Source organism: Pantherophis guttatus, chromosome 1 (assembly GCF_059756535.1).
Source record: "Pantherophis guttatus breed Tessera chromosome 1, ASM5975653v1, whole genome shotgun sequence".
NCBI lineage: Eukaryota > Metazoa > Chordata > Lepidosauria > Squamata > Colubridae > Pantherophis > Pantherophis guttatus.
In genome coordinates, this window is record NC_142063.1 from 295,296,015 (window position 1) to 295,316,951 (window position 20,937).

Here is a 20,937-nt window from a genome sequence, read left to right on the forward strand (position 1 = left end):
TTCTCTTGACCTTGAACAGAGAGCTTCATGTCATGCAGTGAATGGATCAGGAATCACATTTTTTCTCTAACATTAAGTTTTCATAGATCAGCACACCAAGATTGTAAAAAAGTAAAGTGCAGAGAATAACTAAAAATACTGCAAGCTTGAGATATAGGCTAAGTTTAATTAAAGAAGAAATACTTATATAATGCATTTTGGCTATAACTTGTACATACTTTACCCTCAACAGAGTTTCAAAAAACATTCTTTTGCCAGAAATACCCTTTTACAATATCAGTTCAATCTTTATAGTAATTTTTTGTTTCCAACTTTGAGTTTTCATCAATGTAAACATATTTGACATTTATTATAAATCATATTCATACACTTAAACTAACCCGCTTTGCAATTATTTTTAATTACTTTCAGGCTAAACATTCTAAAGGGAAAAAAAATACACTTTTACACTTTGCCCAAACTGCAAAAGAAAGTACTTGTTTTGCAAAAGATACTGAGGCTTGTAAAAAATTATGTAACCAGGGAATGACAATATTTAAACTAACACAGCACTCAAAGTTTCTGTAAAGAGACTACACTATACATAAATAAATTCATACAGACTATTCCACATGTGTGAAAAATTATAATGCAAGAATTGCATAGACTAGCTTGAAGATAGCCATTCAATAACGAAAAGTTCTAACAACCACTGCATAGCTGATACAAGTGAAAGTATCTTCTGACACCCAATAACCTTAACAGGTACTTGACTTACAATTCATGCATACACTTATTAAAAATAATTATAATGCACAGGTTTGAGATGTATTTTATTTGGAATACCTTAGGATATCTGCCTCCAATAGCAAATTTTGAAATAAAAAACTAGCAGCATACTTCCAAAATGTTATACCAGTGACTAGCCAGCACATTTCTTCAGATGCCGTTCAGTGCAAATCTGCCTAACTTGTGTTATCTGAAGAGAAGTTTACAGTACAGAATATACTTAGTTGAATATACTTAATTATCAAGCATCTGTCACCTCAGTATATTTACAAGCAGAGTCTGCTTTCTTAAATATGTTCCAAATTAAGAAAAGAATCCCATTTTGCAATAATTCTATAGTTTGTTTCCCGCTGGTCAGAACAAGGAGACAATCCTTAAATTGGTATTTAACTGTTCCTATCATACCAAATTTAATCAAGTTTTACAGCCCATCTAGGCATATAAAGTCCTCATCTGCAATTGCAGTTTCAGCCAACAATTCTATATATAACTCATCCATGCCAAAACAAAAGAAAAAACCCCCCACAACATTCAACCATAAACTTACAATAACTCACCTAATTCTGAAATCCTTGCTCTCAAATGAACAGAAATGAAAGATTAAGATCTTTCTTTTTGGAAAGCCTGGAAACAAATCTTTCATGCTCAGCAAACACCTCCTTGATGAATTTTAAAGCTTTGCCTTGAAGTGAAATCACAGCTTCAGTTGAGCAAATGCAATTGGTTAACAGCTCCAATCAGCAGAAACAACATGAAAAAGGCAAGTTGGGACTGCCCTGCAATACTGCGGAGACGAGCTGGAGTGACACACAGATGCAAATTGCCTTGAATCGAGCTTTCTGGGGGCAGGAATTTCCACTGCTTCCTTGCCTATAGGAGACTTGCTTTCCTATTTAACTCCAAGAGGCAAAGACTCAATGGTAACAGCTGGGGGTAAAGATTTGATCGCCATGAGACTTTGGGAAGGCCGGTTTTGATTGTAACATGGCTTTGCTCGATTTATAAGGAGAAAGTGTCAGGTTTTGCTATTCCTTATAGCTGTATTTTTTGAAGGGAATAATAGAACATAAACCAGTGTTTTTCAAACTTGACAACTGTAAAATATGTGCACTTCAACTTTCAAAATTCTGATTGGGGAATTCTTTCAGCTTTAATAACATTTCACAGACATTTTAATTAGTACTTTGAACCAGTTAAAGGCAGAGAGTGGGGAATCTGGTACCTTCCTGATGTTTTGAGACAATTCTCTCCAGTACCAACTAGCTGAAGAAGCTGATGGGGATTGTGGGATCTGTAAACCAAAACTATTAGGAGATCTTGGAATTGCTTCTTGGATAAAAAGCAATATGTCTTACAGAAAAATCAAAGTTCATTTGCTTTTAAAATAAAAGCACCTTTGGGACACATTGGGAGACATATTGTCAGCTTCAAATTTCAGCTTCAACGCTGAAATAAGTCTGATTTATACAGCTGGGTTAGACCAAGAACTTTCATTAATTCCAACAATCTGGATAGAAGTTGAAAATGAAGGCAGTAAATATTATCTACTCTAATTGTAATTCCAATTCAACTCTTTCCTCCCTCCCTCAACACCTCAGTAACTTTTGTCAAGTGGTATACTGTCTCTGAACACGGAAGAGTCTATTTCAATTTAGCATCTTGTATACTGCAATTCCGAGACTTGCAGGTCAATCGGATCTCCAAATAAGGCTGCAGCCCATGACTGAGACATCTCTCTATAGCGAGGCTTATAAATGCTTAAAGCTTTTCATGCTGACTCTTTAGACAAAAAAGTCTTTCATCACTTTATTGATACCAGTAATAAAACAGTCCTTTTGCTCTGACATACAGCCTGAAACTGCACACATGTACCAAAAATAAAACAGAGAGGAAGAAAAAAAATGAAAGAATGAAAGAAATAAACTCTCAAAACTACAGTCTTCTTCCAATCAAGATAATCAAGAAAAGAAAGGCAGAAAGCCAGATATGGAAGGTCCAAGAATTCTGGCCTTAGAAAAAATCAAGAAGCAATCTGCGTGTTTTCCTATTTCTGACCTAGAGCTTGATGAGAAATGATCCAATTAGTGGCTTATCTAGTACTAGATTTTCTTGAACTGTGGGAAGCATTGAGAGGCAATTTGCAAACACCACCCATCCTAGCCAATTATGTGCAGTGCTGAGATGATGACTGACATACCCAATGAGAGTATTCAATTCAATACATTCTAGAAAAAGGTGTATCCAATATATTCCAGCTCATGGAAAGAAATATATCTGTGGTACATCTAACAACTATCCACGCACAACGTTAACACCCATAGCATGCAAAAGTTACATTATTTCTTCTTTAACATGAACATTCCTTCAAAGGGATTCCCCAATTCACACTGTTAACTTCCCCTTCATATATAAAGTAGAAAGTTCAACTGGATGGTATTTAATAGCTTTGTGAGAGCTCAGCTAGTGATAGCAGCAGATCACCTTTAATATGTTGTGAACTAATTAAGATGGTCCATTTCCAGAAATGTGATGGATTCAAGAAATGCTCTGGAAAGTCTATTGAGATTTCAGTTTGAATTTGTTACCTTGAAACGGAAAAAAATATTGCTAGAAAGATCTATATTCTCATCAATAAAATGCTTCCTACAATAATACAAATACCTAAGAATGTATAGTACATTATATGGATAATGCATTAACAATCATGTGATTTGATATGGGATAACACATCTAAGCATATAGAAAATGTAGTTTTCTATGAAAAAAGTTGAAACATGCCTGTCTGAAATTTCAAGCATGTTGCGTGATCATACTCTCTAATAAATAATAGTGAAATTGTATTCGGATTATTGAAGTCATACTTTCATATATATTCCAGTTTCACAGGTGTTTGGCTTTCCACTACATATTACTACACTAATAAGAACCCTACCTGTATACTGTGAGCATATGGAAAATACCAGCCTTAGCCAGTTTTACAAGTAGCCAAGGAAGGAGATGATGAATGCTTCATTCATAATGGCCATATGTGGAACAATTGTCTGAGATTGGTATATTAAAAATTCTATCATGTTGAGATCATAAAATAATTCCATTGCTGGCCAGTCATTTAAAGAAGCCACTGCTTACCTATTTACAACCAGTACTCTCTAGAAGAAACTATTCTATATCCTTCAAAGCAGAAATCGCAACTACCATTCTTTTTCTGAAACTGCAAAAAACAAGTGCATGCACACGTATGCATGCATGTACATAATCAGACAACACAAGACAAAGTGTGACTTTTATTCATTTTAGTTTTGAACTGACCAAATACAGCTCTTCCAACGCAGAGACAATCTTTGCTAGCTGTCTCTTGGCAAAGAGAAGCAAGCCTGGCAATTTCAATTGCTAGAAATAAATCAAGGGCTAGAACTCAACTTCCAACATTTTAAGAAGCATGTGTTAAATTTCTCTGAGATACTTTGATTTTCCCCTGTATATGTGAAATGAAAGTTGCCAATTTTAATTATTACCCAGCAAGCATGAAAATGTTTTTGCAATAATCTTTCATTAATTTTTCAAAATAACATATTTATTTATATAATTTATATAGCTACTCACATCAAGACACTCTGGGCATCTTACAAGATTAAAAAGCAACCAACCAACCTCCACAAACCGTAGCCATCTGGTGCCAAAGGATAAATAATTAACTATTAACCACCCATAGTAACTGTAGGAGAAGGAATGGCAGAATCTGGGCACAGAGTGACAAGAGGGATCAGCTTAGAATCCCTATGTAGTCACAAGCAAACTAAGTCTAATGCCCCTTGAGGGCTGTAGATCCTTATCTAACTAACCAGATGCTGACCATTAGTTGAGAAGATTCCAGTGCATAGATTTTTACTATAGCAATAAATCAGCTTAACTGAACCTTCAGCTGTGGACCTGGTCTTTCCTGCCTGACACTAGCACAACTCATCTCCACCCTCACTCAAATACCTGGGAGAGTAGCCAGGTCTTCAATACATATAAATAGGATTATTTCTCCTCAAACTAACATTTTAAAAAATATTTATTAAGTATCAGTTATATTTTAGTGACTTCTCAAAAAGTATGCATTTAAGCTTATTGACATTTGCACATTCACTTTCTCAATTAATTTTTAACTAGATATTAGAGATTAGGCTACTTGAATCATGAGATAACCTTAGCCTGTTTACAGCTACTACTGAAGTACTGAGTACATCTCTCACAAGTCTCATTCAAACTAAGCAACAATTTGGGAATTACTTTAGCTGCAATTCAGATACCTGGTCCAGGAGTGTGGGGACTTTTTTTTTAAAGTCCTTTAAATGTTTCCCATACTTAGATCTCCAGACTTTTTTGGATGATAACTTCCATCACTCATGATCATTAGTCATATAGTATTGGTTTGGATTGTAATAACAACATATGGGAATTAAAAACTTACGAAAAACAAGTATCTAGGTCAGTATGGAACTGAAGTAAAGGTTGTCTATTATCTATAGAAAGACAAATGAGCATCCCTATTTTTAACATCTACACTGCATACCAGATTAATGCAAACAATGAATACATTTTTGCTAAATTCTACATGAACCAATTGTTCTTGTTAAACAAAAAGTAATTAGCCCAAACCATAGTTTAGCATGATGTGTAGACCCATCCAGTTTATCACATAACATGCAAACTATCCCCCTCTATATTCCTAATCAACTTTATCTATTCTGAGAATTTCAGATATGCAGTTATAACATCATCAACTAACCAGGATATGGTTAGAGCTAATGAAAATTATACTCCACAATATATGGTTGAAGAACACTGGATTCACCATCTTTTTACTTTGTCCTAAGTCCATAATATTTGTAAATCGCCTGTAAAGATATTAAAATATACCCTGCCATAAAACAATGCCTGCCAACATAGGAATACTTGCAGAAATTCCTAAAAATGTGATAGTGAAATAACATTTATTTGTAAATTCATGGTTATGAATTCACTATTGAGAATCAAAAATTATCATTATAAATTCTGATTTAAATCAAGTGATAGAACTGGTTAAGTGCTTAGTTCATAAATCATATTCAGAGTAGAAAATCTATTAAACCCTGTTTAAATATACTGCATAGTATCCTTACTATAGATAAATATGTTTAGAAAATGTACTGTATTCCCTTGGGGAAAGAGGTTTTAAAATGTAATTTCTGGATTAAAGACTGCACTATCAGCTAAATAGTGAAATTGTTAGTGACAGGTTCACTGTACTTTTTAGAGTTACTAGACCAAATGTAAATGGGAAAAGAACTGCTCCAAATTGTATTGATTGATTGATTGATTTATACAGGAGCCTATTTCAAATACATGACATATTACTATTTTTTTCTCCTCTGCTTCAGTGTCAATTCCCCATGCATATGTTCTGTTGCTGACAAAGAATAACTGTCATTTGGGAACTAAAAATGAGAAAGAGAAGGCTTTATTTGACCTTCTCATGTAAGGTGTTTTCCTATACTATTGTCTTCTCTAAGCCCCTTTTCCACAAACCCATCTTCTTGATGGAGTCTCTCAACCTCCAGAACAAATAAAATGATCTTTGGGTAATGGGAATTGGCTTGACAGGTAGGTGCCATTTAATCAGCAAACAGACTTAAATATAGTTTATTAAAGAACAAACTAAATTTGATAATAGATCCAAAGACAGGATATGGCCCACATATAAAGACAAAGAAGTTACTCAGCTGAGAAGAAAAATACCATTTTGTAGTTCTTTTCCAGGTTCCTTCTCAACTTCAGTTGTAAAAAAAAGTAGTGGGAAGGGACTATGATCTACTTTATTTTTTGCTTATAAATCTGACCTTCCCTCTTTCTGCAATAAATGACTGGAAGGTTCATGCTGAAGTTTATGGAACTGCCAGAATTAAATCTAGTCTGGCCAAGATTCCTGAACGAAATACAAATAATGAAGTAAGTGTAGCAATCAATTTCATTTCTTTATCAGCCTGCACCAAATACTCCTACATGAAATATTATCTGTTTTGAAATGGTCAGGAAAACATTGATAAAATTCCCAACCTGGGAACGACTCAATAGATGGATAAAAATGTCAAATCCAATCTAAACATCTGGCTGACTGTGCAAGCAACTATAATAAAACCATCAGCATTGTTATTCTGTTAGATCTATTGGGCTGAGAAAGAATGACTGACCCAAAGTCTAGACCAGGCTTTTATGCCTAAGGAGATCTAGAACTCCTAATTTCCCAATTTCGAGTCCAGCATCATAAGTATATACCAAGTAAATCTGGAGAGCAATGGATTTTTATTAAAAAGTACAAAAAGTGTCAATGAGCATTAAATATTCCTATAGCAAGATCCATCAATTTTCTCTCCAATGCAATACATACTTACTAAATGTATTATCCAGTCTGATCTCAGAGCTGAGTCCTATAAGGCATTTTTGTATATTTGCCATCAGTAATTTCTCCATGAACAAACAGTGTGACATATATTACCCATACCAGTGAACCTGGAATGCCAAATTGTCCAATCCTTTTGAACCTAGACTTTTCCAGAAACAGGTTACTGCATACTGCAACTCACAATACAGGGAATATTGCACAATGAATACTGTATCAGCTTTGTTCTTTCTCTTTATTGCCTAACATTTGCAAAGACAAAAAAAAAAGACTAAGTGGACAACAAATATGCACAGACATTATCAGGTAACAAATTACTGAAATTAGAAGTAAACTGGATTTCTTTTTGACTCTACGCCAAAACAAGGTTGTAAGATACCACTTACTCACTGGCATACAAGATGGCAAAGAATTTAGTTATTTACAAGAAACTCTGAACTTTTTTGCCTGGATTGCTATTATGGGCAAGCATACATTATTATCTTTTTGGAAAGACAAGTTTATAGCATATACCAAAGACTGACTTATCAAAATATGTACCATCTCAACACTGAATTCAGTTTTTATTTGTGCAATTGGAAAGTCTGGACAATACAAATCTCAAGATTTATTGTTTAAAAATCCAGCTGTATTATTTCTTAGACATATAAGGTAAAGGTAAAAGTTCCCCTTGCACATATGTGCTAGTCATTCCTGACTCTAGGGGGCGATGCTCATCTCCATTTCAAAGCCGAAGAGCCAGCGCTGTCCAAAGACATCTCCGTGGTCATGTGGCCGGCATGATTAAACGCCAAAGGCGCACAGAACGCTGTTACCTTCCCACCAAAGGTGGTCCCTATTTTTCTATTTGCATTTTTATGTGCTTTCAAACTGCTAGGTTGGCAGCAGCTGGTACAAGTAACCAGAGCTCACCCCATTACGCGGCACTAGGGATACGAACCTCTGAACTGCCGACCTTTCGATCAACAAGCTCAGCATCTTACCTACTGAGCCACCGCATCCCTTTCTTATTTTTTTTTATTTCTTATTTTTTCTTATTTCTTAGATATATACAGTAACATTAAAGTTAAATAGCGCAACACCTAAAAGGAACAAAGACTTTCTTGCCTTAGCTAAACAGGATTAGGTAACTAGATTTTAAGAGAATCCATTTAAATTTTAAAATAAAGGAAGAAATTATTTCCCCCTTTTTCCGAAATGTGCAATAGTTGCTATTCAGCTACCCCTCAATTTAAAGAATTAATCTTTTTCCCTTTCTGAACTTCAGGCCAAATACAATTTAGGGTAAGAACACAGCAAACTTTAAATTGCTTCTCCTTTTGCCATTGTTGCATGCTGTTTCTAAATATTTGCGATTCCCAGATTACTAAAATGGGCTGAGATGCATTCCTTTGTAGTGCAGATGATTTGCACAGACCTCATGCAGTAGAGAAATTCTCACGCCTTCAAGAAACAAACTGGATTTAGGGGACGCTTTGCTCACATGCCAGGGTAAAGTAATCATGAGGGTCAAAAAGAGCTCTTTCTTTTGCTACAATTTTAGAGGTTCTAAATCCTTTGCTGGGAAAAAAAAAACCCAGGGACAGTAATATTGCTAATACTGCTCAGAACAGTAGTGATTTTAAAATACTTGCAATCATAATCAAGCTGTACCTAAATTAAAGCAAGTTTATGACAGGATTCTGTAATGCAATTGCATGGAAATGAGAACTTGTTGTAAAACCCATAAGACGACCATGTCAAATTATGATTATTACCAGTCAGAATCGCATAAAGGCATCTGCCTGTCAAGTTTTTCTCCTCTATAGCCTGGTTGAAGAGGCAAACTGCCAGACAAGGCTGCAAATTTCTGATAGTAGCATTTTTTCCATTATTGAAATTTCTAAATATTGAAATACACTGACTCTCCTTTATCCCCATAATGCTGCATTATTTTGAACTGGGGGCTTGTTTTATGGAGGCAATACTAACTTATCAGTCATGAGAAAAACAGTAATTGATCTCAACTTAGCTCACAGAAATCTTTATTTTTTTTATTCAAAAGTAAGCATTTTCCAAACAGTGTGAAACCTGGAAAAACTTTTACCTTTGAAGTTCTTAAATGGAACGGTGATTTGGAAAAACTCATTTTAGCAACATTTGCTTATCTCAAGTTACTCTTATTATTTTAGGAACACAGAATACATTATGTTCAACTTGTTCTACTCTTAAAATCATCATGCTTGAATGAATTATATTTAAACTGGCTTCGTTGTTTTCCTTAAAAATATTAAATTTATAAGTCAATTATTATGTAGGTTATGAAAACATTCTAATATTGCTAAAACAGCATGTAATATATTTCATTCTGAACTTTTACTTTTCAGTAAAGAAATACAGAGTATTTTCTTCCTTCCCTCTTCTACTGTGGCTTTCAAAAGGGAGAGTTATCCTTCCCAACCTCAGATAGTCAGTGACTTATGACCACAATTGAGCTCAAGCTTTATATTGCTAAGTGATAAATTTGTTGGGTTTTGCCCCATTTTACAACTTTTCTTGCCACATTTGTTAAGTGAATCACTGCAATTGTTAAAATAGTAACATCGTTGTTAAGTGAATCTGGCTTCCCCGTTGAGTTTGCTTGTCAGAAGTTTGCAAAAGATGATCACATGACTCCAGGACACTGCAACTGTTATAAATGTGAATCAGCTGCCAAGCATCTGAATTTTGATCATGCGACTATGGGGATGCTGCAACAGTCGTAAGTGTGAAAAATGGTCATAAGTTACTTTTTTCAATACCGTTGCAACTTTGAACAGTCACTAAATGAACTGTGGTAAGTCAAGGACTGACTGTACTTCCTTGATTATTTCTCTCTTCGGGAATATATAGAGTTGCTGACCAATTGTCTGCACCTCTCACCATGTACTTTAAATTCTATTCAGGATAGGAAAAATTCTCCTTCCAACCTCTCCTATGAAGCACATAAATTCAGACTACCAGACATGGGTTCTTGCACTCTGGATGACCCTTATATGGCCAAAGGGCTGGATCAATTATCTGGTTATTTTCAGCAAGTTGGTAACCCTACCATGAATGAATCCACCAAGCTCTACAAAAACAGTGGACAGGAGACGAAAAATGCCCAGCCAACTTTTCTTCCTGTTCTTGAGGAGGTGATACCACCTGTATGGTGAAATGCTCTTGCAAATTCTGCAGATCCTCAGCAAGGGAATGATAATGGATAGATTTTATTGAACACTGAATCTCTAAAAATTTAGCATTTCAGATTATAGATAACTTGGTCTTTGCATTTAATCTTCATTTTGAAAGCATGTCAGTTTAAAAATGGACCCAGAGATACCCCCCCTCCCTTCCTCCCAGAACATTTACAAAAGTTATCCACATTGAATACATATGAGTCCAGTAAGCCTCACTATTTAGTAAATTCTAGAACTGGGATGTTATACAAGTCAAGGGTTAGGATTTGCTCATACGTAGAGCTTAATGTTAGGATACAAAATGGTGATAGAGTAGAAAGGTTACAGATTTAAGCAGATATGGACTCATCAAAACTGCATACAAAACTCCCTGGGCATCCTGTTGTTTAAAAGTATTTAAGGAGATTTAAGCACATCAACCTCAATTTGTATATAACCCCAGTAATTTTAAACAACAGATTAAAACTAATCATGTAGTTTAGATGCAATAATATATTGAGTTAATTCAAAATAGGCATTTCCTCCCTACGATACAAATAGATGGGGAGAAGGAAAAGGAAGGCTAATTGTGAGACTCAAAAATGCCAGAAGCAGAGTTAACGAGAAATTAAATAACTGCATCCCTACTTTCAATATTGCAAAACACAATATTATACAATGTGTGTACACATAGTGTGCTAAAAAATTTATTGGATTGAATATCAAAAGAACTTTTAAAAGCATTTTAGAAAGCTAAGCAATGACATCAGTCCTTTGAAAAACAAGTTTCAGCCAACCCATTTAATAACTGTCAGGCTAAAACTGCTGAATACACACTTACTAATTGCCTAAGCTTTTAACAGAAAGACATTTTAAGTGGGAGAACCGCAAACAATATTAAAATGCTGTGGATAAATTATTAGTAGCAATAAAATATATTTATACATTTTTTAAAATGACACATGGGAGAAATAATTAAATGCACTATTAAATAAAATTATGTCTTAGTTTTCAATCTAAATTAGTTAAATGGGTATTATTTTCCTGGCTTTGACCACATTATTGAAGTATGATACCCAGCATGCCAGTCAAATCTTTAAAAGTATGTAATATATTCTTTTTCTAGGATATTGGTCTCACCCACATCTTATTTGTTTCCTTGTATATTTTTACAGTTACCATCAAACAAAATTGCTACATGTAAATTTTTATATTTACATGTTTTAACAGAAGAACATTCAAATAATACACAAATATTAGCAGATTGTACATATTTGCAACATATAAAAATGACTACAATTTAGTGTCCTATTTAACATAATTTGGTAGCAACCTTTGGAGAAGTTCTTACAGTTTACATTTCATGTTTCCAGGAAGAAGCCCATTCTGAAATCTGAATGATTTTATCTGCCATTATGGTCTGAAATTTTGCATAATGTGATTCTGATTATTCTTCAAAGTATCTGAAGGCAGGACAAGAAGTAACAGATGGAAATCTATCAAGGAGAGACCCAACCTGGAACTGAGGATAAATTTCCTGACATTGAGAACAATTAATCAGTGGAACAGCTTGCATCCGAAGTTATGGGTGCTCCATTACTGGAAGTTTTTAAGAAGAGATTGGACAACCATTTGTCTGGAATGGTATAGGATCTCTTCCTTGAGCAGGGGGTTGGATTAGAAGACCTCCAAGGTCTCTTCCAACTTTGTAATTTTGTTATTATTCTTCCTTTTTATAAAAGGGAACAAGTCACCTTAAAAAGCCACTTCCTATCCAATGGTAATAGGTAGTGTTCAGGGGTGGGTTCTACTTACCTTTACGCAACGGGATCGCATGCACGCGCTCACTTCTGCACATGCACAGATTGCTGATGGCGACATCCTGGGTGGTGGGTGGGGGCTCCCGTCGGTTTTACTACCGGTTCTTGCAAACCAGTCTGAATCGGGGGCTCCCACCAATGGTAGTGTTGGGAGGAATCAATCCATATTACAAAGGTATCATAAACATAAAGATTATATTTTTATTCTAGAATTGCTGGGAGTCTTGTGATACCAGAATCTGCTTACAGTCAGTTCCTTACACATCATTCTGACTTTTGATTTAAATGCAGCTGAAAAGAGATCAAAAAAGAAGGAAGGGCAAAGAAGTGGAAAACCAGGCATTTGTGAGCATACGAGCACATGGCTTACTTTGCTTAACATGCGACATATGCCAAATTATTGTAGTTTTATAAACCTTTGTTTAAGTCTTAGCCTGTGGTATGGACTCGGCTATTTTTGTATTCCATAAAGAAAGATTAAGCCGCCATCTAACCAGATACATTTAGAAAGATCAAACTCAGTTTTCACTCCCCATATTAACCAACTCAAGCAGCTGAATATGAATATACTGTTTTCCTTATAAAATTCAAACTTTCACTGCATAGATTTGCCAATGTGGCAGAATATTAATTGCATTCAGTCAAAGATTACTACAGTAGCCAGCCTCACCCACTGAGCTAACTCCAACTATCAGAAGGCAGAAATGGGACAAAGAGATCCTTTGTCAGTTTAGCTGATGAGATGAAAAAGTAAACTTTATTAAGAAGGTGTTAAGTCTGCTGGTTATCATCTACTGCCTATCTCCAATTATGTCTGCTGCCATCCCATGAAATCAGACAGTGTGGATATGCTTCAGATCCACTCAGATCTGACCACTACTATTATCACAAAATGGCAAACTGGCGAAACAGAGGCAACAGAAGGTATAGCAAGATCTGAAGTTTTTTTTTCTTATTGCAGTGAAGTGCTACAATAACAAATAACTTTTAAGAAACCTATGAAAAAAAGAGAGTGGAGAGGAGTGAGACCTACTGCTATTACTTTTAACAACCACGTTTCCATTTGCATCTCACTGAAAGCCCTGTGCAACTGTATCCAATTTCAAAATTGCTAAGAAGGCGAGAAGAATAAGAAAAGTATGTGGGGTGAGAGAAAATTTAATAGCTTTCCTCTGCCGCCCCTCTCAAATCTTCAAGGAAAAAATGCCCTAGAAGCAGATCCTGGGGGCCTTGTGAGGTTGAAGATTTCTACACAGCCTCTAAGGCTTAGGAATTTTACTCACACACCTACCCTGGCCTTTGAAAGCACAGTTGGAATTTTCCTATTTTAGTTGGCAAACTTGCATTCAGAGGAAAACTGGATTATTTCAGGCTTGGAAATCTTTAATTTGATTTCTTTAAGGGAAAGAAATTAAAAGATTCAAATTAATAATACATTTTTGGAAGCTGTCAGTTCTGATTTATTGCCTAAAGAGTACATCTCTTGAAATTTAGATTCTAAGAGTTTTGACATTCCTAAGCATTATGAAGCACATTATAGTTACAAAGGAAACAAGAGTAAGCAAGTGGAAATTTAAAAAAAATGGTTCAAGCATGCATGAAAATAATGAAAGACCATACAGAACAGATTATTCAACCTACCAGTTAATGTCAAAACTGGAACATTCATATCTGTATGTTTAAAATCCAAATGTACTGGAAAGATAAACAGGTCTATCAAAAACTGCCCTAATTCCATTTTTTAAAACACAAAATAACTTATGTGCCACTAATATAAAGACATAATTGAAATGTAATTGAAATTATGACACAACATAAATATTAAACACTTTAGGTTTGGCTTTTAGAATTTACATGAAGTGTTTAAGCTCCAATAGCATTCAGCTTATATAATAGTTTATAATGCATCATAAAGCTAAATAAGTGAAGATTTTTGCTTCTCAACAGTAAAGCAAAAAAGATAGATAATTAAATTTAGCAAGTGTATCAGTTAATTAATTATTCAGAAACTATATCTACAACAGACTTGGCCAATATTTTTCCATAATGAGTATAAACTTTATATATTTTGTACAAACATATGTTTGGTAAAAACAAGTCTCTCTCAGAAGTTAAGTATAGTAGTTGTCTGTTCAGTGGCAAGCAGGTTAACAATGACTTCCTAGCAAAGCCCAGAGTACAACATTTTATTTCATATGATTTGTCTATTTTACAGTCTTTCTTTACTCATCCTGCATTTTGTTTTTAATCCTTTGCCCAATCTAAAATCCCATGCTTTCATATCAAATTTTGCTGATTTCTCTAGCAAAAAGCCACATAGTACCCTAAAACAGTCATAAGCTATAATCAGCATGCCAACAGTAAGGGATTTGGAAACCTATGGGAAGCAATAAGTTGTCAGTTCCCAGTTTTGATCTTGCACTTTTTTCTATTCTAATATTGAGAATATTTCATCTCATTTCTGATCTATCTCATGTTTCAAGAGATTTTTTTGCAAATGAATATTTCTAAGCCTGCAGATTTGTTGATATGTTCAATTCATTATAAATAATGGAATTTAAGTGACACCCTCCAGCAGGCAGCAGAGTTTTAAACTCGTTAGAAAATTTATTTCTCCATTATTTGTGAAAAATACAGATACCTGCATGTATCATTTTAGAAAATTATCCCGGATCCAAACTCCCTAACTTTCTTATACCAGAAATCTTGAATATGGTAGCACCTTTTCCAACTAACAACAGATACATCTGGTGAAGGCAAGTGCAAATCATGGTAACTTATGCTTTTTAATAAAATTTCTAGTTGGAAAACATACCACCAGAGTTCTTTTGATTTTTAATAATCATTGATCAACATGCCTCTCTTCCTAGAATTTCTAACACAAGGTATCTCTGCAAAGATGTCATCCTCATTTTAAAATAAATAAGCATCTTTTTAAAAATTGCTTTAATGTACAGATTTGTTACATTTGTTACAAACTTGTTATTTACCTCATTACAATGTTCTGAATTAGCTTGGGTTGTTGTCCCAGAAAGTTAGTTCTGCGTGGGGTGCCCAAAATTTCCAGAAACAATTAGCACATTGTATCATAATTAGTACATTGCCTCCAAGTTCCTCTTTTCCCAAGCTGTAGCCGTTTGACATGACTGCAAATCATATATATGTATATTTCAGCATACATCTATTCCCAGCATTTATGACCCTCAGGTTCCCTTTTCACAGTCGCCTTGTCCCATGACATTGGGGGTTTCATTAGAGGAAGCATTTTCTGAGAGTTTTACTAATTAAGCTGTTTTCATTACCTTTTATGCACTAGATTGATTGAAAAATGACTGCAAATAAGAGAAACCAGAGGTTTTTTTGGGGAGGGGGGTGTTTTGACCTTTCCTTCATTATCACTTGACCAATTGGGGCTGGTAAGAATGCTGGAATTTTGAATTTTGAAAGCATGCTTGTTGCGCTGACAAGATGGCTGTCAATTGGAAAATGGCCTGTTCATAAAGATAAATTGATATGGCTAGAAGAAAACTGTCTAATAATCTAAGTAGAAGATGGAACATAAATCTAATTAGTGAAGCAATGACTCAAAACCATGCTTTTGAACTTAAATTTTCTGTTTTCAAAAGCTTTCCACAAAAGATAAACAGATCAGATTGGTGAATTGATCAACAGTCAAAATACAAGCCAAAAAATTGTTTTCACTAGCTAGGCTAGTAAGAACTTCTAGAAGCTGGACTCCAAAATTTCCAAAGGCCACCAGGTCAGAGATAGCTAGTTTAGCAAACCAGCTTGAATTTCATTGGTAGCGCTTTTTTAAGTGTTTGCTTCAGTGATCAAATCTCTCTCTCACCTCACTGAAATCTCTTCATGCTTCTACCATGCACTGTAATCTTGTGCATATTAAAGGTAATTTAACATCTTGCTTAGTGACAGTTTTGAGGCACTGGCATGTAACCGGGTTGCAACTGATACCACTGTTAAATACCTCCCCAGCAAAGTTGCGTATTAACTTCAAAATGCTCCAGGATTAAATATGTTTTCGTTTCAGTTACAGGGCTAATGAAAACCAAATGGTGGAATTTGTTTTAGCTCGTGTAATGCTTAAGGGATTTCACTTAAAAGAGAAAAGTCTGAATAAACTTCCATTTACTCAGATGAATACATAGCCAGCATTACGCTATCCAGAGATATGACTAACTGCAGACAAAATTTCATGCAGAGAGAAATATTTAAGACCCTAATTGAAATTGCTTCAGCCACATAATATAAAACTTAGGACAGTTATTATTTTCAGGGTAGTTTTTATTGCCTATAACTGCAGGTCATTTAAATAACAAAGTAAAATTAATAAAACATTTCCAAATAACCACTTAAATTCTTGCATGCCTGCTCAGAAATAAATTCAATTTAATTTATCATTATTTATATACCAATAGATTTGTATAAAGCTTGTATTTCTTCTGGTGAAAAAAGAAATACAAGCTGAACTAAGCTTATAGCAAAACCACATTCTCAACAAAATGTGATGGTATCTTTTACAATTTCTGTTGCCATAGCTTAAAACTTTCAGAATGGGTCCACCTGTTTCCGACCAGTGTTAAAAACGTTTCAATTGTACTGACAGTGACAGCTGTTGTAAACAATCAAATCTGAATACAGGAAATTCATGTTTAAAAGGTCATTTTAGACATGAATTAAATAATTAAATAACTTTAAACAGCTCCCAAGAAATGCAAACATCCCATTGCAAGGACCATCAGAAAATTCTATTAATTACAAAAAAGAAGCAGAAGAAGAAATAACAAGAACAATCCTCCCCCTAAGGATGGAAAAAAACATGCATGTAGGAAAATAACATTGCCCTTTCTAACGAAATACTTAACCTTGTGAATTGTGAGAGGGAAGGTAATCCTTGGAAGTGTTAAAGTAGATACATTTTTTGGAAGCCTTGTTCAGCTACTACAAAGGCCATTCCTAGTTACTAGGGGCTGCTGCTGAGCTGAAGTGGCTAAGTACAGCCTCTGAAACAGCCATCTGAGCTTTCCCAAGCACGTAGTGCTCTGAGAAGAGGAGTTTCCCTTGCACTAAGATATTTTTCTAATCTGGCCCTTCTCTTTTTTGGAGCATGGCTTCTGGCAGATACACAAACATGTATGCTACACTGAGGGAAATTTATTGGACAGTAAAATCTTCAGAACTGAATTCAGCTGGAGTTAACAACTAAAGGCTGACCAAATGGGGAACCTTAAAAAGAATATTGCACAGGCCTTTTGTCTTTTATTGTTATTTTTTTTTATGTCTGTCCCTTTGTTAGCATCTTAAATTCAGAAATCTTTAAATTTTTCCTTTAAGCTGGATGAGGTGCAGTCGAATGCATTTAGTCTGACAAGCAAACTTGCAGTAAAGTAATAAACTGCAAAACATAAAAGTACCATGAAATGTCTTAATTATTTGGAGACCTTTGACTTGATCCATAACCCAATGTAAGCACCTCATCCGTGTGGTCAACTCCTGTTACTGCTGTTTCCCAGCATCAAGTGTTTCTATCACCCAAGTCTCTGATTCCAGTATTAACATTCAGCAGGGATGCACAGTGTATTCTGATAATTAGAATATTAGGACTCTGTGCAAACAAACACTTTTGCATGTTTGTAAATCTACAGAACTTGCCATTTTTCTGCAAGTTCTGTAGATTTACAAACATGCAAATGTGTTTGTAAACAACAGCCTGTCACAATTTATCTTTCCAGGCCATGTTGGGCAAAATTTGTACTCAGTTACCTGTAGCCAATTACAGAAAAAGCATCATTCTCCTAAAACATATATTAACTCTCATTAAAAAACAGAGAAATATGTTAGTGTTTTTAGAATTGCCGTGGAGTCATATATTTTCCCTATGCTGGCATGGCTGCATTTCTGCATTTACACTGTTAATTAGTCTATCAAAGCAGGATCCCATGGGGCTAAAAGGCAGAACAAGTTATATATGCCTTCCAATCACATAGGCTTCCCATAAAGCAGTGAAACATTACCACATCTGCAGAAGCCTGAATTGAATTTTTTTCCATTTGAGGGAAAATCCAAGATTGCAATGGGGGACGGTGGGAACTTTAAAAAAATGGCAAGCGTCCAATCACAGTGTCATCTGATCTGCAGGGAACTTGATTTGCTTCAATTGAGCATAGAAGAATCCAAGAGCATTGTAGAAAGAAAAGCACTGTAATGATTTTTTTTCCCAAACATAACATATTCTGAGTGTTCCTTATGTCTTTAACATTATTGTAATTTCTCAAATTCACTTTAATTTAGATTAGCATGTGCATCTCATTTTATAGGTAAGGGGCACAGGAAAAAAAAAGCCTGCCTTTTCCATTGAAATACTGAATACCACCACTGAAAAGTCCTTTTCCTTGACTGCCACTTAACATTTCTTAAAAAGCAGGAGTACCCCTATTCCATAATTTAAAATCAGGTCATATTCGTATGGAAGATGATCTTTCAAATAGATTCTTTTGGTGATGACACAATGTATGCACCCAAGACAGACTTTTCATCCTGATGATGAGTATTGGCAATTGAGTGGATATGGGCATTTTCTTAGAAAACTAAATGCCACTGAGCTTGTGCTTATCCTTATAAATATTTGTTTCTATAATTCCTATGCTTGATCACTTACTCTTATTCTACACACTTATCTCGTTGTTCCTAACCTTTTTTCCTTAAAGCTATTTGTATATCTCTTTCAGTATTCAACTCTTTTGTAAATCTGTACTGCAGTCATAAGCCTGCTCTGGTCATGTAATTTTCCAGTTAGCAACCACAACACTTAGTTACCAAGACATCGATTGTGGTTGCTAAGAGAGGACTAGTTGTATAAAAAAATGTGGTAAAAGAATAATTTGATGTCTTTTCAGAGATCTTTATAAAGGTCATAATAAAAAAGGCATGTTAAAATATATTAATTTCCTTGGAATCAGAAGAGCAACAACAATATCCCCCTCGGGGAATATTGGCATATGGTACTTAATTTTTGCTATTATTGTTCAATAGCTAAGTCGTGTTTGATTCTTCGTACCTACCTGATAGGGCGGATCAGTGTGTTGTGTCTGGCCCTGAAAAATCCTTCCTCATGCTAGAGGAAGAAAGAATGTACAATTATCTTTCAGGTTATCGAGAACTTGTATCTAACAGTATTTCTGAAGCTCTGAGAGAGTGAGCCGCCTTCAGACTGATATCTGATGCCAATCTTTATAACACCAACTTTATGGCCCAACCAGTCCAAAGTTAATAAGGAATCTACAAGCAGCCCAGATGTTCTTAATTTTGATTCTAACATTTTGTTATAGTGAAAGACAATTGTCAGCCAAGACAAGCAGTAGCAACACTGTAAAAAAAAAAATCTGATCTGTAGCCACTATGCCAATCTCCCCATCATTTCCATGCCCCATGTTCAATTTTGGCCATCTAAACTCAAGCCTAAGTACTGCACTGAAGGGCCAGCATATAAAGACCCTAAAAACTTGGGTTTGTATTGTCTCTAGGATTTTCTTCATTTATAGGCCAACCTGAGGTACAGTGAGTGTTTGGGCTAGGGTTATAGTTGTGAAATGTTCTGGTATTGTATCAGTACACTTCCTTTGGAATAAAAAAGTCTCTCTTGATAGTTGTATAGATTATGGTCTGCCACTTGCTTAATATATTGCTTAATATATTCATGATTTCCAGTCATGAAACTGGAAAGTTCCAATCATGAAAGATTATTCCTAGGTTTTTAAAGAAGGGTACTTTTCCTGCTCAATTAACCAATTAACTTCTTGTTTCAGTTTCGTGGCCAAAAAACCCCATGATTTCTCATTGTATTTCATAGATATGTTCAAAGTGCTGTGAATGGAGACGATTGTTGTATATTTCTTCTTCCAAAATAATACTTCAAATGGCTTTCAATATATTTCAAAATATGCTGTTTAGTACTAGGAAACAACTATCAAATTTGTTATTTAAAATTTAAATTTCCATTTAACAGAATTTTTCACCTGCCTTAACCATATTTATAGCCAAAAGCAATTTACAGCAAACTTGATGAAAAGGTAATCATATTGATTCTTACTGATTTTAAATCCATCTTAAAACAATACAGAAATTACATCCAACAATACTGCTTAGCTATCAGAATGCTCTTTCAATCAATGGAATTAAAGCAAGTTTTGCCAAATCTCTTTCCTGTGTATCACTCTTGTCTTTTTCTTTCTTTCTTTCTTTTTCTTTATTTATTTTGTCAAGCATATATAAGATAACAGGTAAAAGTATAAACATACTTTGAATACATGAAAATTCTTGGAACTGATTTGGGAACATGGGAGCTACAGAGAGAAGGTAAATTGTTGGAAATTATCTCTTTCTCCATTCCTTGGCCTGAAGGGGAAAAAATCCCATCAGTAAGGGGTTCAGAGAGCACCAAGGACTCCTCATTTTAACCTTGACTAGAAATGTTCTCCTCTATTGGTATCAATTCAAATTGTTTCAAATGGTTGGCCAAAAAATGGCTTCTTCTTTAATTCTTCTGAATCTTTAATTCAGTTTCTCGGTCAAACATTATCCTTGTAAATTTAATGACATCAGAACTACATGTTATTAGAGTATATCACCTTTTAACTGTGACCACTGGCTACACTGACTCAGAATGATAGGAATCCAACAACTGGAGAACCATCCATCTTTAACCCTTGCTTTGGATTAACACTTCAAA

At 34.9% G+C, this 20,937-nt stretch overlaps 1 protein-coding gene across 4 annotated transcripts in view; it reads right to left on the minus strand.

Moving 5' to 3' along the window:
- The window catches only part of DISP1 (dispatched RND transporter family member 1), a 67,025-nt gene that overhangs the window by 42,278 nt on the left and 3,810 nt on the right, over window positions 1–20,937 (minus strand). The window contains exon 3 of one of the 4 annotated variants that reach the window (XM_034427888.3): window positions 19,271–19,323. The exons of 2 other annotated variants lie outside the window; for them this stretch is intronic. The gene's annotated coding sequence lies outside the window, so the exon portion shown is untranslated. Of the gene's footprint in view, window positions 1–1,325; window positions 1,596–19,270; window positions 19,324–20,937 lie in introns of those variants that run through there. One more of the 4 variants, XM_034427889.2, reaches the window with a different exon arrangement.